Raw genomic sequence first — 22,349 nt, 5'->3', positions numbered from 1 at the left:
ACCCATTTTCAGAATTCGGCCCCAGGTGTTCTCTCCTTAACGGTTATGACCTTAGAGTCAGCTATACGAAGACACATCCATTTCCCAAAAAGGTTAGGAAGGAACATTTTAGGGAGGTGAGTGCATACCCTGCGTGTGTAAAGCCGGATTAAATATATTGTTACGGTTTTTTCTTCTCTGACACCAGTTGTTATGTTATTTTCTTTCCTTCACGTTCGTACGGGGTTCGTGTGGATTTGGAGTGAATAACGACGACACTTGATGAAGTATCGAAACGCACTTTATTGGCCAGTATTGTCAGGACAGCTCCAAAACACGTTTTTACAGTCGTCGATGACCTGCTATAAACACGCTGACACGATCAGCGATACAGCCTCCAGGTTATCAGGTTATCACGGTGGAGACAGCTTCACGGCTAAGCACTAGAGTACAGCTCCCGACTCTGCTTGGTAGTTCTCGGAACTCCATGTACTCTCGAGACTCTCCATGTTACAACTCACGATGCACTCGATGACACGCAGAGCACGGCTCCCGACTCTTCGGTTCAGTCGTTCCCGGAGCTGCCATTCGACATCGAATCAGAATAGACTTCTCTAGGGCACGAGGAAGGTATATGTATGCTACCATGAAAACCAAATGAAACATTACGTTATGAGCATTAAGTAAATTATCCTGTTACAAATGAAGCGCTATCGTGTACTACATATGTATGAATGTACTGCCTACACCATGTACAAAAACGCCAAGAACCCAGTTCTCGATAAAAGCCTCACATAAAAAAGCATTTTTTTTTTTTTTTTTCCTTGTATATCAGCAGGCATGCAGTTTCTCTGAGAATGACCGATAAGTCCTGCATAAGAACCCTCTGAAGTATACGAAATATGAAATTTATTGAAAATATTTTATTTAATGCATTTAGTAATTTTATTTAATTAAAAATGATTACGTTCTTGTATTTTTATTGTGCACGACAATTTAATTTGACGCCAATGGGTGATAATTTTAATTTGACGCCAATGGGTGATAAACGCTCGTTTCAGTCCACCCCACTTTGTGAATAATGTATTAGACAAACTGGATTGTCGATTTCGAGGAGAGTAGATTGGCAGAATACAGTGGTGCAAAATGTCCTTAAGTTATCCAAGTAATCTTCTTCTTTTGAAACTTTGTGAAAAATGAGATTTACTGTGAATCTTACTGATAATCTTGGTGACCTCTAGGGTTAGGATCCCAAAAGCAATTGGAAGCGTTTTATTAGACATTCTTGTCAAAGTATGGATCGAAACTGATTACTGCTTTAGCATTTGGTATGTTGTTATTGCTATACGTATTGGAACTTATCCGGTTCGTGAATCATAAGTGATTCAATTATATAAAAGACTTTTCAATATTTCGCAAAATACGTGCGTTACGAAGACCTCATGGAAACACACCATTCATTCTGAGAGACCCTCCATTTATATGTATTGTAAAAGTGTTATCAACTCAGGGACATTTATTAACATTTATTATTAGATTCAAATAGTATTTTTATCCCCAGTTATATAGAAAGACATATTTATTTCATGTTAAGGTGAGGGAGGATTCATCAGAAGATTAGCTAGTCATAGAAGATTATCTAGAATCAGAAGTCAGAAGGTTAGCTAATGTATCCTTTTAGCATAACAAGACACTTATTCCAATTAAATTTTGAACTCGGATAATATTGCCGTTTGATTCAAGTTTGAATCATCAGTATTAACTCTTTGACGCGCGCGATATTATTTTTATTATTTTTTTAACTAAAAACTCTAGAAATTGAATATTATGATCCTAGAGACAAATAATATATTAATTTTAAAAAAATCTACTCTTGCCCATTCTTCTGTGGGTGGTGGTCGCACTGTGAAACCACCGCGGTCTAGGACTTTGAAACTTACCGAGGTAAGTAGGAAAAAAAAACTGTCCTTTCTCCGTGCGCGTTTCCAATAAATGACGAAATTTACGAATTTAAAACAAAATGCATGTAGAAATTGCATAATATATAATATATATATATTTTACATTATTTTACGAAATCGTCAGAAAAAATATAAAAATAAACACTTATGTAATTTTTCTATAGCAGTGAAAGTACCTATATAATAAGGAGGTTTGGCTACATGGATTAAAAAACTCAGTAAAATAAGGATAAAAAAAGGACTCTTTTTTTCTTTTTTTTTTTTTTTTTTAATTTCAAAGAACAAATATTTTTTGTGACACTGTTCAAAGCATGTTTTTTCTTTTTGGTACATGCATGCCCACATTGCACGTTTCGCCACATGTATCTTCTTCTGTGAGGTTTCTTCCTTGAGCTACAAAATGTACACTGATTGAATATAAATTTCACTGGTATACGTCCAGTTTGTTTCTTTTCATCTGGCACATGAAATTTGCGGGTTTTTTATGTTAATGAGGAGGGGTTTGATCTTTTGGGCTTTGATACGGATCATTCGTTTCCCATTCATACTTATTTCATTCGTATTTCGTCCCAAAATATTCAGAAAATATTTTTAATTTAAATAAAACTTTATGCGGTTTCTATTTTTAATTACAGCAAAGTATAATTACATTAAATTTAAACCACAGGAAATAATTTATAAAATCACAATACTACAATAGTTTGGGGAGCAAGTGTGTTGAGGTCAGTGAAAAGTCTCTGGAAAAGAAAGACCTTTTTATTGGACAGGTCCATGTATTGTTTAGTAATAAAATAACTCTGTGATTTCAAAACCCCTTATCTATATCCGGGTAAAAATAAACATTCCTATTTGAGAAGCAACCAAACGCCATTGTGAAGAGCAGTGGTTTCAAGGCGCGACCACAGAGCCTCTAGAGCATTGTGACACAATGTTCTAGAGCATTGTGACACAATGCTCTAGTGGTGCAGTGGTCGCGCCCTGAAACCATAAAGCAGATGCCATACATATAGAGGGTTTTTGTTATATACGCAATTTAATTATTGCTATTTTTTATTGTTTATGATAGAAATCATGATTTGCAATGAATAACTTTTGAAATTTAAAGTTGTTTATATTAATAAAAGGAAGTTATTTTGACTCATTGAAAACGAATTTTAAAAGGCATCCGATTTGAGTATTAAGACCTAAAACATGTATGATTATGCAGCCATTTTGTGTTATTTAGAGGTAAAAGATCAGTAATCAATTGATAATTGTTTGATTTTCACTTAAAAATTTCGGAAGGAAGAGGAGAAAAAAATTCGAAAATTGGTGGCTTCAGGGCGCGACCACCGCGCGTCAAAGGGTTAAAAATTGATTGATAGCTCTCAAATCTTTGCGGTAATCACATAAGCCAAACTTTCACTGTTAAAAATGCATATTGAAAATAAAACGCCAAAGAATTCATTTTTTACATCATCATATGATCTCTAAATTAATTAAAAATTAATTCGATTTTAACACCGTAACTGCCGCGGGCGTATATATACGCCTTGCTCAGCCGATGCGTTAACTGCCCCCCAGATGCGCCCAGATGCGCAGCCGATGCGTTAACTTTGCGAATAATTTTAGGTGTAGCAGCGCAAAGCAAATGATAGCAGTTTGGAAGGACGTATATATACGCCTGAGGCAGTTAACGCATCGGCTGAGCAAGGCGTATATATACGCCCGCGGCAGTTAAGGGGTTAAGTTCTACCACTATGCTCCCATGACACGAAGACAATAATTTTTACGCAACTATGCTGCTTAGCTAATAGTAACTTGATATAGTCTGTAAAGTTAACTTGCTTATCTATACTATAGCCTTGCTAAGAAACCCACTTCCCGTTTATTCGATTTCAGTTATCGTGCATGTTCTTCATTTATAACCGACTTCACTGCTTACAAAAATGATGTCCTGTTATTTGTAAATAATTTATATAGTTTAATAATTATTCAGTGCAAAATAATAACTGAAGTTTTCATTATTATCATCATATCGCACTTTTGTACTTGATAGGTAATTTTTGGTTGTTTACTAAAGTTCAATGAAATTTAGATAAATAACAACTCGGAAATTGTGTATGCATTTGTTTATATTTAGATTATTTTTTTAATGTTTTATAAATTAAGCAATATAAAGTTTTCGTACAAATTTTCTATATAAGTAAACAATTCTAGTGAAATTATATGTGAAATGGCACTCTTTTGTATAACGTAAAATGAAAGTCTGAGGAGACGATGTTATGCAGGAAACATAAGATTGCAGGGTAAGTCTCTTTAACTTTGGGCTGAAAGGTTATCTCACTAAATTGGCGAGATATCGCGCAACGGGTGATTGTTTTGGCAAATAATTTTTATCATCAAATTTGGCTAGAAATCGCCAACAGTTTCTGAACGTGGCGATAATTTGGTTCCGGTTCCTGTATAACTGTAATTGATCTGTAACTGAATAACTAATTGATCCCCATATGTAAACGTATCCGGCCCTATTATGTAACTTAACCCTAAATGCCTTCCAGTGCTTTCGAGAAATGGAAGATGCTGGAGGTTATTCGGTAGCAGGTGAGAAATTATATAAGCTATATAACTATATAGAGCATCAGTTTTCAGTTTTTAGTTCAGACTTGAATTCGCAGTATTTAGACTATTGCGAGCTTAGCCTTTTAGATGCGCTTGCATTACATTGTGTTTAACGTTCTTACTAGTTTGAAGATTAACGTGATTGAAGATTGTACTCTGGGATACTATATTTACTGCGATTACTATTTTTATACAGTGGTGTCCAAAATTGTGGACACTTTTGGAAATTTTTATGTTTTCGAACTTTGTATGCTTGTATGTATGTACAAGTAGGAATTTTTGTAAAAATTTTTATTATTTAGTCAAGAAGCAATGACATCAAATAAAAGAGTAAATTGGACACCTAGAAAGAGATGTAATATTATTGTGTTACGAGAAAGTGGTCTTTCCTATGCTGAAATTGCCAGACAGGTGGTTGGTTCAGTGACTACATCTGGAGTCCGAAAGTTTTGTGTACGATATCAGGAGACAATTTCAATAAAAAACAAAGAAGGATGTCTAAATGTCTAGCCGAATTCAGAAAGGGTTTTGAGTCTTTTAATCAATAATATTTTATTTAAATAAAATTTCAAATCTAAGGAAACATTTTATCTCCAGCAGCGTCTATGATACAAAACAATTATTAAACTCTTTACTACTGGTTCACAAACTAAATGTACTGCACATTCGAAAACAAATAATTTAAGCCAAATTTGCGAAATATTTGTATAATTGTGAAACTGCGACAACTGTCTCAGCACAAACAAATAATTTTGAAATTTTATTTTGGCGGCAGTATATGTATTGAAACAAAAGATTTTTTTTAAACTGAAAATAATTTCCAAACCTTTCAGTATAGAGGTAAAAATGTTTTTATATGAATGTTGCAAAACAAATATTATTTCTGAATGCAAATTTGTAATTTAGGTCTTCAGATTCCAGCTCAATATCTAAAAATTAACATAAATTTATATATTTGTAACAAGAAATATGTGAAATCTCCGAAATATTAAAAATATGTAGATAAATAAATTGATATTTTTTATAATAAAAACAGTTACTCGCACGCAGGTAAACGAAAGAACTAATGTCGTGTTTTTATAATGCAAAACATTTACTCATGCATACATACGACAGATAAGCAAATTGAAAAGAATACGTATTCGTTGAATTTGAATTTTATGAAGTACAACAGCAAGAGCATGTGTATAAATTTCAAATCAATGATCTTAGAATTAGTGCCGGGTAGCTGCGGTTTATTCTTTTAAATCGTTTGTCTAATACTTTAACCTTTTGAAGACGGGATGGCCATTATAGTGGCCATAGAGTCCTCTCTTTGAAAAGACGGGGTTGTCCACTTTAGTATCCATGCCTTTTTCCCCCATTTTCCAGGCTGAAAAGTGGGGTGAAATGTCAAATTTGACGTCCCTGGGATTTTAACCACTTATCATTTTCAAAGGTCTTCCTTTTGCGACATAGATGCACCCCTCTGAGAATCCATTAAATTACACACAAGAATCTCTGTTGCAAATAGAATGTGATGTCTTAAAGAAGGAAACGCCTTCGGTTCAAGATTCCCCGTCCTTTGGTAGCTTTTACTGCTACCAAAGGCCTGGCCTCAAAAGGTTAAGGACCTCGTAAATATGAGATGAATGAGATAAATATTGCCATTAGGGCTAGAATCTGTTTTCATTTCTCATTATGTTAATTTTTGCAAGATACATTCTTCCTCTTTAGCGCGTGCCTTCGTGATGTTATTACAAGCATGTCCGGTTAGCAATCGGGAAGTCCGGAGTTTCAAACCCGATAAAGACAGTGCGGATTTCTTCAGCTGTCTGGCTTCGAAAACTTTGCAATGCCTAAATGAGGTGAACGATAATTCCTCACAGCCTGCATATGGTGTTTGTGTCTCTCCTTCCCCAATCTATCTTTTAGTAGGGAAGAACCTAAGGTATTTTCTTCCTTCTTGATTGCGTGCCTTTGTGGTGTAGTACAAAGCATATACAGCTCGCAGTTGGAATGTCTGTAAGTGGAAGGTCCCTTGAACAGGCATGTTTGATTTTTCTCGCTTCTAGTTCTGTTAAAATTCTTAATAAATCTACAAGTGATGACAGAACTAAAATGTAATGAACGATAATCCGCGACCACGCGGATTTAGCGGAAATCGGGTCTCCGCCTTCCCAGTAGTCGTTTGCATGAGAGGAGAACGCAAGGTACTTTCCTTATCGCGGGCTTTCGGGGTGTAACTAGAAGCACGTCAAACAATCACAGGGTTTCGGGCCCATTTTTTATGTCTTCTGCTTTGATAAATCTAATAACTGTATGTTTATGGCCCATTTTTCATGTCTTCTGCTTCGATAAAACTAATAATTGCAAGTTCATGGGAGATTCTTTTTGGAAGATTGGGAAATTAAATAACCTGTAAGGATCTTAAGTTTTACTAATGTTTATTTTATTTTAAATCTTTACTATCACTTCTTATTTTCTACTTCCGGCCAAAATTAAAAGCTTTAACTTATTTATGCAAATTTGTCTGGCGAACGCCAAGTACTTAAGTTGTGGCTTTTTGCCAAGCGAGAGAGAGGAAGGAGTTAGTCGAAGCAGGCCGCTTACCTTAGCAGCTTTACTCGGTTGCTGGTTGCCTTCCAGACCAGAGGTTTAATCCTCGTGATAATTTTTAAACGTATTGTAGTGTTAACAGTTCTCTGTACTACATACGGCTTCCTGTTAATATAAGGCCAATCTTCCACGTAGGCCCTTGTTTATTATTCCAAATTTAAGTTAGAGTTTAGTTATATTTTTATATTCTTACGTTCAGACCACAAGTAGTTGGTCTCTGTATTCCGAAGTCCGGAAATTATTGTAAAGAGTGAAAAATAAAGGGTTTCGTATACCCTTCCTGTGTATCTTGTCTACTTCCCTCATTTATTGGACATAGCTTTAGTAAGCTCCCTGTTCCGAGTCAGGTTCTGGAATGTTCCCCAAAGGAAGTAAGAAGGAACATAAAACCTGATAAACCTTAATGCCTTAAAATATTATTGAGAGGTGTAGCCCTCGCGTTCTTTATAAAGTCCAAATATACATTTCAACAAGCCATTATAGATGTATTGCTTCTTAAAGTGTTTGGAAATCATAAGTTCAATGAACATTTTTTGGTGTTGTTGTGACTTATCTCACAACGTAGTAAAAAATGCAAGATTGCGCCTATCGTTGGCAAGAGCCTTGAGTACCATACAGGTGATAGTACGGCTTTGCTCAGTTCCGCCCCCAATTTTGATGGACCCCTTCGAGGGAACGGGTCCGAGAGTCTTCAAACCGTCTTTCCCTACCACAAACTCTCGAGAGGACTTTCGGCTCGACTAATATTTAAAGTTCCATCATAACGCTCAGACACTGTACATTTAAAAACATCCATGCCTTCTTCGGGATTCGAGCACGAATCCTCCTGTTAGGCACTCAGTGTTGCTAACCACTATCCCAACTGAGCGACATCGAACATTTAACACTACAAAGCCGTAAAATACCGTTCTAAATGTTTAATTTGCCCCATTTTGTTGTGGTACGACATGCAAGAACCTACAAATTTGCTAACACGTATATGTATACTCAATAGCAGGAAGAACAAGAGGCCATTTATTTCAACATTCGGTTTCAATTTTCGTTCGAAACAGAATAAATTGACTTTTAAAATATTGTAGCGAAAATTGCTTTTTTTGACCAAGCTCCTCATAGCTTAGCGGACAAGACGCAAGGTTCGAAACCCAGCAAAGGCAAGATGCCTGATAATTGGTTTTTATGTAAATTTCCTTCTTCCAGAACATTCCAAGTTTGAAATGTTCCAGCATGTTCACCAGCTATATATAAGCAGCTCTTCATTCAGTTCGAGTGAATAAAAAGTTTTGAGTTTAGACTTGAGTACTTGTCTGTTCATTTGTAGAATCCCATCATCTACGCGACATTATTTTATTTCTGTGTTTAAACAAAAATAGTGTCCATTACGTCGATATTACAGTCTCATTCTTCCACGTTGCATAAAGTTCAAGTCTCAAATAACCCTCTTTTAAACACAGGCCTTACTGATCGCATCCAACTAACAGATTGGACCATCCAAGCTTGTAATTTGTCATGATCTCACAATGAAGTACGTGTTTCCTTGGCCGTTGTTTTGGTAAACTTCTGTTTAATTCATGGGACCATATATTCGTAGCACTTCGGATTCTGATAGAAGCAATGCTTTTTGAATGATATAACTTGAAAAATAAAAATTGTTTTAGGATTTAAAATATCACCTATGGTTTTCGCCTAAATAGCGTTAATATGTAGTTAAGCCAGAAAACCAAAATACACATGTTACTTTTCAGTCGCCAACCAAACAGATATAAGGCTAAATATGTATTGAATTCGTTTCCAAAAAAGGGTAATGTGGCAACCCTAATAACAACTTCTTTCAGTTTATTTTAATCGCTATGGTCTCCCTTTTCTTACTATTTCAAAAAATAAGATAAGATCTTTTTTGCCATGTGAATAACTATATTCAAGTTTGGTTTTAAATTCAATAAAAGTTTTCTTCTAGCTTTTTTACTTCATAGATTACTCCACGTCGAAAGGCTAATGTATTTTCTTAAAAGATATGAAAATTCCTGAAATAATCCTCGTATTTCCACTCACAGTCCTCTGACTTTTATGAAAGGAGTATCAAAAGCAGGAACTGGAGTAAAAGAATTTATATACCTGGTTCTTTTTTTATATTTTCTTTTGAAAGAAGATAGAAAATGCAATAAATGAGTTTGCTTCAGAATTTAAAACGGTATAGTAGAAGGTATCAGGAACATATCTCACTATTTCTTACGCAATTGTGTGATCTCGCAAGCGAGTCTAAGACATGATATTACATTTTTCAAACTAATACATCCTTCCACATTTCAATCTCTATTTCCTGAATTTTATTAAAAAGATAAAAAAAAACTTTCCCTCAAAATTAGATATCAAAGGTTTGCAACATATATACTCTAATTTTTCCAGAGAGATGAATATTACGAAGTTGGCATTTTTAGATTTTATACTCTACATTACACGCATATTTTTTCTTCGCGTTTTCTTCTACTTTTCTTACCATATGACTTAGAAACTTCTAATTAACGGAAGAAATGTAAACGTTTGGATAGCTAGGGAAGTATGTCGAGCAATTCAAAGAATAGTACCAGAATAAAAACTGAAAGTGACTTCTTTAAAGTATGAAGTACAATAATATTTGAACATATGATTTTTGATCTGCAAAGTTTTTCTTTCAAGCCTGATGTATAACATATATTCTTCTTTTATAAGGTATTGAGTGAATTAGTGAAAATGTGTGGAAAATACGCGAGTAAATGCGCTTTATACAAGCACTTTCTTGCAAAATTAAATAATGCAGGCATATTATATAGATATACATTACATAAATATCAACACGTAAAAGCGCAAATAAAGTTAGCTGATTTATCGTCGAGTATGGTTTGGGCAGAAAACCTTAGACGTAGGAGAAGGTTTAAAATAAACCTATTTTTAAACCGCATCACCTGCTGTTACGCGAAATTAAGGTAGTAAAATAAAATATATATCAGCAGTTTGTCGAAATTTTAGGATCAAATTTAAGTCAAAGTCAAATATTAAATATATTAAATATTAACCTTTAAAATACGGGGCAGTTTGGAAAGGTTTCACTTAAAAAGACGGGAAATCCAAATGCATTTCTACCCCCCCTTTTAACTGCCATTGTAAAGGGAAACTACTACTCTTTTGCAACTTTTCCTATAGGTCGCCTTTGATAATTTTCAGATAAGAGACTAGAGAATAATATAAACGAATTTCTTTAATTTGCTCTCTTTTCTGCTGTTTCTTTTCCTTAAACTAGGGAAACATATTATGGTGAGATTTCGTAGCTACATAATTGTCGTATGTTGGAATATTAACTTTTGACATTGCCTCATAATGAAAATACGCCTTAGCAGCAAATGCACGCCTATAATCAGTTCATAGTCTATTCAGGTTTTATTTGTTTCCAAACTTAATTTAGTTTAGAATTACATGTACTAATTAACATTTTTAATTTATCCTCGAAAATGATGTTTGTTTCTCGTATAAATGGGCAGTTCGCTTTTATTTTTTTCCAAGCATTGTGTAACAGCTTATATTTATATATCAAACAAATCCAAAATTGTATTTTTCTTACATTAGTTTCGTTTACCTTTTTCATTAGTATTCTTATTCAGTTTAATCTATTGATTCCCCCCATTGTATCCTAAGTTATTTCATCTTCCAACTACATTATTGTTCTTTGTTCTTTCTTGCAGTTTTGTGATAAAAGCTTTTTTTTTATCCTTTAGCGTTTTTTTTAATCATTTTCCTTTACTTTAAAAACAGATTTTATTGATTATATTTTCATTGCATTGCTCTCCATTGAAGTTTGCATGTTCATACTTCAAACAGCAATATTAAATACAAAAATTACAATTAAAAGCGGAAATATAAAGAAAAAAATACATTTGTAATGACACTGAAAAGTTGGTGAAATTAATACTCATGTAAAATTGCTAAGATTTCACTGCTGAAGGAAACGAAAGGGCATTAACAAAACCCCACAGTTGGGAGGCGCGAAGGTCATCTCACATAAGTGGCAAGGGAGGTTATTCGGACAATGACTATCTCCACACTCTGAAGGATGGGGGGGGGGAATTGCTGGCCGATATTTCGGCCACAGCCTTCGTTTCGAGACACTGCAGCTCTGGCCTATTCTTAGGCCACCCGTCTTTTAAAGGTTAAACAGGCGATAACTAAGCTTTCTTCAAGCCTCAATAATTTCCTGAAGCAACTACGGCTATCACAGCTAAAGCAAATTAAGCAATTTATATCAGTAGCAGGAAGTTGTAACCGCCAGCACTGGATTCCAAAAGCCCTTTCCGTAATTTAAGAATAAACCGCTCATTTTTATTAACTTTTTTTGCATCCTGATGCAAACTGAACAAAGAAAAATTCGAAGTAAGGGCAAAATCATAAGGTAGCAGGTTAATTAACATAAAACCTTATATATTCTTCTAAATCATATTTAACTATTGTTTGTTACATAGCGTTAACGAACAAACGCTCGTACACAATAAGTACAAATGTTTAACAAAAGTGGCTACGAGAGATATTTCCTTATATGTTTAATAAAAAGCTGGTATAGCTTTGGTGTGATTGACGTAAATTAAAAGTGTGAGGTGAGAAGAGAATTAGTTTGAATAAAACATAGTGGCAACACATCAGTAATTCTGAAAAAACGTTATTAGCATGGATACAAAGATTTACACTGCTTCAGTATAATAAAGCGATATGCCTGTTGCTTTGTAGAAAATTATTAGAAGGGGTAGTACATTATCAGTACATCCGCTTTTCTTAATATCTCATTTTTCTTGTTATATTTTCTTGATGTCGCGATTGTCTTAAAGCAGAGATAACCTTAAATTACTTTAATCCTGTCTTCAGTCGAGAATTTTCTGGGAAAATTTATATATTTCGTAATTGTGGCTTAACTTTCCAAGCACGTGTGTATGCGCAAAATTTACGACAAATTCAGTTTTTAAAGTACATTTTTCGCATGTCGAAGCTGAAACGTCTGAAGGTCATTTCTGTTCCTCCTTCTTTGTACCCTTCCCCATATCATGGAATGTGTCAACATGAAGTCATTTGACTTTATTTCTTTTAACTGGGCTTTTGTGCTACGTGGCAGCTTTTTCATAAAAGTTACGACACGCACGTGGTCGTGTTTTAAAATTCGGAAAATAATTTTTTCTCGAATATTTTGTTATATTCTGTTATTAATTGCCATGTATTATTTCAATTTGAATACATTTGGCTCTGCAAATTTTATATCGGTTTTCATAGAAAAATATATATATATATATATGTGCAACCACCTGATTTTGCTCGGATTCTTTAAGAATTATCTGATGAAGAAAAAGGAGACAAGGAAACATTTGGATGGGAGAACATTAGCGATTTGCATTTCTTGTTTTCTTTTATTTCTACTTTTTAGAAATAAATATAAACATTAAAGTTAGTTTAAAGTGCGTTTTTGTAACCAGTAAGAAGGAAATGTCCTTGTAGAAGTAAAAACTGCTGAACTTAGTTTTTTTCCTATTAAGGTGTTTTCCTTTTTTATTGTCTATACTTGCCTTTGATGAATATTAAAATTAGCTTTGATTTTAAAATATAATTATTTAAATAATAAAGTTAAAATTTTCTATAATGAAATACATACTGCATTTCCATCTCACTAACATAAGAACTTCAAAATAATTCACTTATATTTGAATGTGATATCATTTGTATTTTGGAATAATAAGATTACTATTTTATTTCTTAACAAATTTATTATCAATATTCTCTCATTTCTGCCGTTTTTCGAGCCCAAAACGGTAAAATAACGGATGTCGTAAAAAATGCGACGCGCGCGTGCTCATGTAAAATTGCCAAGCGCGCGTGCTGGAAGATTAAGTAAAATATCATTCTTGGTCAAACGGTAATTCTTCATGGGAATGGTTTTAAGTGCTCATGGAATGTTTTGACGTCAACTCATCAAAGCATAATTATAAGAAGAATTATCAACTCATCAAAGTATAATTATAAAGATAAAAATTATCAAGAACACGTCGATAGATCCGAAAAGATTTCATTACCATAAATATGAATACTTACAGTCCCTCATTATAATTGCCTGACATGTCTACCAGATTCTGCCAAGTTACTGGAAATTGTCACGTACCATTAGCACACTTAGTAGTCCTAATATCCCACAGCGATCTTCCTGTAATACTAATAACTTTCTCTCTGCTGATGTAATGGATCTCTCGCTGTGGCGTTTTTCTTGCTGCGACGAAGAGATTATGATTACAGGGTTCAGATCGAAGAAGTATGGTGGGAAGTTTCAGCACTCCCTATCTTCGCCATTGTGGCAAGATTTCAGTGGCAGCCTTAATGGGATCTTCATGGAGCTTTTCTGTCAAATTTGTGTCAATTTCTCAGAAATTATTATAGCAATAAATCAAACAAATTTAAGTTTTTGTTTTAATTTTTCAGCTGTTACTATTTATAGATACTCTCGTGTAAACATACCTCATACTAATCGTAGTTAATTATAAATATTTAAGATTTCCCATTTCGTGAGCCTTTTAGCATTAAACATTCTATGCGTGTCGAATCATAGTTGGTAGTTCACTACCGGAGCAAACTGACATACTATTTATTTTGCTTGCTCAATATTTATCTCTGTTAGAAAATAAATGTCGTTATTCAAATGTCCTTACAAAATAAAAAGATTTATATACCTCGTTATTTCTAAACTCGTTCAACAAGATGTTTTCATTGAAAACTAAATGAACTCGTCCCTCGTAAATTCCTTTAGACAAGAATACCCTTGTAATATATTATCTTGGTTTATAAGTAAAGTAGAACTAAAATTTCCCAAGACACGTTATCCAGTAAATATTCATGTAGAAGTTAAGATAGGTGTATTAGCAACACAACTTCCGTATAGATTGTTTATAAAGAATATATATATATAATATAAACTATTTATATTGTTCCATATGAACTATTTATCTATATGTAATAATAAATTGGAACAACGAATTTAGTAGAACCATTAACTATATTTTATGGCGAACGTGGCGGGAATGGTGATGGCAGATAGGCTGACTCTGTGGCTCAGTTGATAACTGAACTTTTTTGAAGAAATACAAAATCACTTGAATAATCCGAACATTTCCTTATTACTTGTTGATTTTTATCAGTATATCTCATTGCATGACACAGCACAGTAGGGTAACCTGCTAACCCCCCCAATTGTGCAGATACATTTTTTAATCATGTAAAATACTGCAGAGCATAGATGAGAACTTTAAAGTTTCTTGAATCTGAATCTGAAACAGAATTCTAAAATGTTTTGGAATGCATCATATACGAACAAGGTCTAAATAAATAAACAATCTTTTATTTTTAATATTAGAAGTATTTTAACTCAAGCAAAATTTAGAATCTATATTCAACAGAGGAAACAATTTAAGTAATCCTTTTAAAAGTACACTTATCTCTAATAGGAATACAGTAAGACCCCGCTTAACGCGGGGGATACGTTCCATCAAAGTAGAGCGTAATGCGAAACAGCGCTAAACGAGGCTATCTTTACATGTAAATATTGGGGTTAGGGGAAGATGGCTAGGAAATTGGTTAGGTATTAAATTTAAAAAGTATGTTTTTTTAATAAAAATAAAACCAAACATTTATTTCTTAAAGCCCAAATTAATACCACGTTATTATTTCTTGCAAAAATAAAAACAAAATATAAATAACAAAACGAATATTCTTAAAAAAACAAATAAAATTCTAAGTCAGTCATATTTAGTTAGCCTTCCGCGTTTTCAGTGTTCTGCCTTTTTGTGACAAAAGCATCTAATGTTGTTTGCCTTTTTCTTTTGCGTTGTTCTCTTAAAAGTTCTTCATAAACGGATAGAGCATCTCTAACACCACGCCTTACTTTTGAGCTCCTGTCAAAATTCGGATCATTTTCAATGAATTGATCCATTATTTCAGTTATGGTAGACAAACTCCTTTTTACAAACGCCACCGAAAGTTCTTTTTGCTCTTCTTCTGAATCACTGCTGTGAACATTTTTGTTTTCTTCTTGTTCAGTTAATTCCTTGAGCTCATCATTAAAAAGACTAGCCGCTGCTTCTTGAATTATTTCTTCAACATCTTCCACATTTACCGCTTCAAAATATGTCTGTACAATACCGCACCAAACAAGAAATACAAGTACACTCTTTCGGATATGTATTTGAAACCTATCGCTGCATAATATTTCGGGGAATCCCCGTATGCTGCGAGCGATTTCGTGGAATCCCCGGGTTGAAATAAAAGAGCGCTAAACCGAAATAGCGCTAAACGAAACAGCATTAAGCGGGGTCTTACTATATATGCATGGAATTTATTAAATCAAATAGGCATTCAAAATTACAACATTGATACACATCTCGATTTAATTTCTCATTACAATAAGACAAAACAATATTTGAGTAAGAGTTTCTCAATAATTTGATTTTTTGCATTTTTAATACTATTTTTAAAAAATGCTAAGTATAAACGCTAGAAAATTATTTTAAGTGTCAACAAATAACAATACTAAACACTGAATGTTTAATTATTTCCAAAAGATTCAAAATTGGACGTTCAGAGTTGCCATATACTGCTTATCCAACCGCGTAGAAACCGTAATTGTTCATCTTTAATAGCATTTTAGTGAACAAAAATAAAACTAATCTATCTCTCGGGTCAGTCCATAAGTTCGTGCGCATTAAGAGTATGAGTGGCATTATGAGGCATTTACTAAAACAATACAATTTTGAACCTGTTAATTCCTGTTTGACTAACATAGTATTCAGTTAATCACCAACTTTCGTAAATATCGAACGCATTTTAATACCCATAGGCTACATTTTTTATTTTCGTGTGGTGAATCTGCCAGATTTGCAGGGATAAAAATTAATAGTGTACACGGTGAACACACTATTAGTGTAAGGACTGCCCAGAAATGGTTTAAAAAAATTTAAGTTGGAAAAAGCAGCATTGACGATGAACCCCGTTCAGGACGTTTTGAACTGTTAGAACCAATCAAACGATTCATTCAGAAGTTTACAGTGAACAACTTTGCCGTCTAAACACAGAATTGTTCAAACAACGCCCACGATTGGTGAATATCAAGAAACTGTTGTTTCATCATGATAACACTAGACTCGAACGGCTCGAACAACGCTGCAAAAAATAAGTGAATTTAATTGAGAGCTTTTGCCACATCCTGCTTACTCCTCAGGTATTGCCCGAAGTTATTTTCTCTTATTTCATGCCTTACAAAATATTTTACTGGGAAAAAAAATTAAACTCTAAATAGGATGTACACAATGAATTTTCAAGATTTTTTGCGTCGAAACCAGAGTCTTTCTACAGCAATGGCATAAAAAAGCTGGCTGTAAGATGGCGAGACATTGTAGATAATGGAGGAAAATATATAATTGATTAAAATGTTAAATTGTGTTTTTTTATATTATTTAAAAATTTACCAAAAAATGCTCACGAATTTATGGACTGACCCAATAGAATTTTTAGTTAGGCTGTTTAACTGTTTTTTAGGTTAGGATTCGAAAGATCCGAATTATTGGCACTCTAATATATTCTATGGTTCGTGGGCTATGAGGTTTCGAGGTTTTGAATGGCACAGTGCTATGAATAATAAAATTTAATTAATCAGAAAACTAAATCAGTATTTTAATTGCAATTATAGATACGAGAAAAGAAACAAAAATAACTTTGGATACATGTTAAACAAGTGATTTATTTGGAAAAACCTATTCGTAAACTCGTTCGAAAATTTCGAATTTGTTAATTTGGCTCTTTCGCGAAAAGAACAAATCAGCTGCAAGGACGCATTGTAACCTCTAACAAAGTAATACGTGTACCACTGAAGCAGTTGCCATGGAAACCGAGGTGACGTCACGTGACGAGGCTAAACGTTCGAAGTGAATAAAATTTTTCAAGCGATTAGAATTCCTTGCGTCTTTGTTCAAGAAACTTATTAAAATGCTCATTTCTTTAAGATGGATTAACGAATGCCTGCGAGTTTTCTCAATTAGTAGAAATGTTCCCTGATGCAGAAATTTTAGTCATAGAAATTGCTGTTTTAATAGCTTTTTTCATTAATAAAACTTATTCTCGATACGTTGGAGCTTAATAATGAAGAAATATTAAAGGATTTTTTAAAGTGTATTACTTAATTCAAATGCCAATCAGAAGTTTTCAGCAAACTATGTTGCTTAGTGTTGTCTCATTTAATTTTACTCTGAAAGAAATAAATATAATTAAAAGAAGAAATTTTGTTGTTTGAGGTTCGAGTTTAAACTAGGATAAGTTAATATTCGAGGAAACAGTTCATTTTCTTTTTAGTGTTAAAATAATAAAAAATTACGCATAAATGTCTTAGAAAGAGCATTAAAAAATCTCTTAATTATTCATTGTAGCAGATAAACGTATATATTTGTCATAAACTGCTAATTAAATAAAAAATATATGACAAAAATCTGAAATGTTTCAGATTTATATAAGCATTATTTTCTTCGCCCTTACACCAATAAAAATTCAACAAGAGAATTTATAAAAGTTTTAAAAGTAGTATATCATTATACATTTAGAATTCCCAATGCAGCGTTAAATGTTGGCATAATTTTTTCTGTTTTTTTCAGTCTTTTCTCAGTTCATCATATCAATATTCAGTTTTCTTACTAAGATGGTTTACAAAACGTTTCTTTACTTTTTATTCCGCCTCACAAAATTCAATTCAACGGCAAAATATTTAAAAACAGCATATTTTTAAAATTTTCGATAGACAGTCTCGCGCGCTGTAGATAAAAATGTTTTAATCTGTGCAATGTTGCCACTCCTCACTTTGAAATCGACGAGTTTGTTAACAAAAAAACTTGTTAAAGTTTTCAAAATATGAAATAGACAAACAAAATTGAAATTCAAAATTCAGGCTTCCAGGTGCCCGTGTTCGGGTGGAGTACTACGTTATTCAAAATACTGAGTACCGTTGTTTTTTCACAGTGCTAGAAAAGTACATAGTGCATCCATGCGGATTCTTCATTATTCAATTTCTTTGAATATAACGCAGGACGATAATATTTTGGGAGTACAATTTAAAAAATTGACCCAACGTATTTAAGTGTTTCCAAGCAAAATGATTTTTCGGGACTAGTATCCCATTCGGGATTAATGTTCCTTTTGAGCTAAAATTACTACTTCCATTTCTGTTACAGTTTAAAGTACTGTTTGAAAAATTACCGTAATAGTACCAAACTTTAATGCAGCTGAATGTTTTATAGAACTTTAATTGGTTTATTAATTCAGTTTATTTTGATACAGATCTGCATTTGTGTTTCATTAATGCATTATTATTTGAATAGTCATGCCCAAACTATTATAGTTTTCTGTAATAGTATTCATCATGTTAATGCCCACTGTGGAGGGGAGGGGAAAAAGTGTGATAGTTCAATATCTCCCGTTCTATTGGGCCGATTCATGAAATTCAAATCGAAAGCATGACTTAGGACATGTATTAGATTTATATATAGCTTTGTTCTAACATGGGTATTTTGATACAGAATCGGGCTTTTTCTGAAATAACATACTAACGTTTTCCTGATTTCGATTCTACGATTTCAATTGCACCTAAATATTAAATTTTGTAATTTTTGGTGAGAAATTTACGGAGAAGTTTAGAAATTTATCTTGGTGTATTTTTCTTTTTCTTTTTTTTTTTTTTTTTTTTTATTTGCGCCAAGAATAGCTCACTTGGCGAACTTCTTAATTTTTAGCAAGCAATTTCCTTTCCTTTTTTTCATCCTACACTGCGAAAAAAAAATGGGACAGTTCTATATCTCCCGTTCTACTGGGCCGATTGACAAACTTCAAATTGCGTTTTTCATATCTCGAAAGCGTGACTTAGGATATACATTAGATTTATATATATAACATTGTCCTAACATTGACACAAAATCGGAAATGTAACATATCCATTTTTTTCCATACTTCGAGTCTACGACTCAAATTATTCCTAGATATTAAATTTTGTAATATTTGGTGCGAAATTTACGGAGAAATTCAAAAATTTATCTTGGCGAAATTTTTTCATTGTGCTTCAAGAATAATTCACTTGGGGAACTTCTTAATATATGGCAACCAATTTTCCTTTCTCTTCCATTATGCCATAGAAGAAGAAAAGGCACCTTGTTCCTACCTTTTTACATTGTGCATTAGCGGTAAAAATAGTCACATCGTTTCTACTTCCAAATAATTTTAGCAAAGTGTCTAAACCACATTTGATGTTTTATCGCTTTCAATAAATATGCCAAATTTCAAAACGGGCCAATATATAAATTCACGTATATCTTCGGAAATTTTGAATAAAAAATTTTAATTTTTTGCAAATATGCTTAGAAATACGACTAATTTAAGATGATAGTAAACTTTTTATAGATTATAATACAAAACTCTTTTTGAATAATTTATAAAAATTATTTTAAAAATACAAATTCTGAAAATAAACCATAAAAAATGGGTGAATTTTATTTGCAATGAACCTAAATTTCGAAATGCGAAAGGAAAAATCAAATAAATTTAATAAAAAAAGAGAGATTAATAAATATATAAACTCAATTAGCACTGAGGAGCCAAAATTTTGAGAGCTAATTTTTTTTTTAAATCTATTCGTATGATTTTTACAAAACTTGGTAGTTTGGCATAATTTGAGTCGAAGAATAGAAATATGTGGAAAAAAATTGGTATGTTATTTCAGAAAAGGTCCGATTTTTTGTCAAAATACCTATATTAAAACGATGCTATATATAAATCTAATACATATCCTAAATCGCGCTTTCGAGACATGAAAACCCAAGTTGAATTTCGTCAATCGGCCCAGTAGAACGGGATATATAGAACTCTCCCCTTTTTTTCATGTAAATGTTTTTTTGTTTACGCAGTATACATGTTTCAACATTTGTAGACATATAATTATTCATATATTTACTCATATCACTATTTTCTCTGTGTCTATACAATACGAGCATAATATTTGTATCGTTAAAATTAGGCTTGTATTTTATATAAGAAATAAGAGGTTTTACATGTCAAGTAGTCAAATTTAAAACATTTTATTAGTTCACTATATAAAGCAATGAAATATTTCAGTACAGTTGACCGATGAGTTTCAGCAAAACGTTTCCTTAAAATAATACCTCTAAGAAAAATTATAGTTTCCACACTATGGATTCCCAATGATATTTTTCTTCAGTTTTATTAGCATTCTTAAAAACCTTTATTTGCTTCTGAAGGGAAAGAAGAGATGAAACAATTTTGATCTTCGAACATTTTGTTGCCTATTCAGATCTTACTTGTCAGAAAAATATGAAAATGGCATTCTCAACAGAAAACTGTGCAAATGAAGTAACATTCAATTCAAAAAGTTTCGTAAACTGCAAAATCATCTGGATATGACTCAGGCACACTAAAAGATAATGTTCTGAAAATTCCGGATATTGTTGGCAAAAAGTGGAACCCTATTTGCAGTTTGACGATTAAACATTATTTTTGCAGAGTTGTATATACTCTTTAAAGCCAAGAATAAGAATGGTGTACAAGAACAAAACTATGCGCTGGAAACTACCAAATGAGCTGCAAAGGCAATTGGTTCTAAAACATATTTGAAATTTTTGGAGAGGGGATCATTATATTGCAAAACTGATGACGGAATATTTGAAAGCAAATACAAGTACGAAAGAAACTTTTCCCACCAAGCAAATAATTTACGCTGCATAAGAAAGGTTCTTGAACGAGTCTGACATATAAAAAGGGCTGTTTCTAACCTATACAGCAATGGCAATATTTAAAAAAATGTTAAAAGTTAAATTTTATTACTGCGTAAATGTGCGAGAACTAGATTATTGTAAAATACACAAAAGAAATGGTTTTAAATTTTTCTATGTTTACTGTACTTAAAATTCAAATTAGATGCCTTTTTAATTTACAGTACATAAGACTTAGTAATATTCTATAAATCCATGGTAAGTAGTAAATTGATTATTTGCTTTACTATTAAGCACTTTAATATTTAAGTTTTAATGTAAAAGTCTTAAGGAAGATTAAGAAGAAGAGTCTAAGAAATAAATAAGAAGTAAGTCTAAGAAATTTTCAAAACTGGAACAAAAGATTATTACGCTAGCTACTCTTATGTGCTACAAACATTATGTAAATTTTACTTTTGAAAATAATTCAAAACATGAATTTAAATAACACATAATAAATCAGATATCTAGCAAATGCCGTTTTTCTGAAAGAAATATTTTAAAATGCAAAATGCCTTCCAGGGGAGAGAATCGAGGCTTAGTACTTCGATGTTATTGATTAAATTATCAGATAATTCTAGCGAGAGTCGGAGAGATTCCACAACTGTCGTAACCCTGTTGCAATTTATATAAGGAAACTGGAGATATTTCTCACACATATTTGTTCGAATTAGAGATCGTAATTGTTCGTGATCGAGATAATGAATATGTTTCTTAAATATCCTTATTGTGAAGTTATTGGTTGAATACATGGGTAGGAGGTACGTGGTATGTTGGGCTGTGCGTTATCTTCTATTAAAATCAAAGAAATAAGTAATTGCTTTAGAATACGAATATCAGTTCTACACGTCTGAACTGCTATAGACCCATCAAGACACATGAAACTCAGTGTGATAGCTTAAAGTGTTCTCTACCCAAACCAGGATACTGCTGCTTTAGTAAGTGTCCCATCCAGCAATATTCAACTGACAGTATTATACTCCTTGTTCTCTCTCCAAATGCTAATATGATGCGCATCACACAGCAGTGAGTGTGGGACTCGTATCTAAAGAGTACTCAGCGCTATTGCTATCTACTGGACGGAATGTGTTGTCATATTTAAGTCAATCTTTGAAGTCAGCATTGAGGAATAAGTGGATAACAAACAGCCATCATCTGACAAACCGACCATGCATAGGTAAATCTTTTCCTAGCTGTTGAAACAGATATTCTGTGGTTGCACAATAATGATTATATGTTGAGATATCTCCTAGATTTATCTTCTAGATAAAATAGCCATGAATCAATCCTTAACAAGAACTATTATCGATGGAAGGCCTGAAACTTTGCTCTTTACACTGTACCATCTCTGAGAAACTGTTCCTAT

This window comes from Stegodyphus dumicola, chromosome 9 (assembly GCF_044657685.1).
Source record: "Stegodyphus dumicola isolate Sdum_Otavi_A_Nest chromosome 9, ASM4465768v1".
In the NCBI taxonomy this organism is placed as follows: domain Eukaryota; kingdom Metazoa; phylum Arthropoda; class Arachnida; order Araneae; family Eresidae; genus Stegodyphus; species Stegodyphus dumicola.
Note: the sequence above shows the minus strand (reverse complement) of the source record.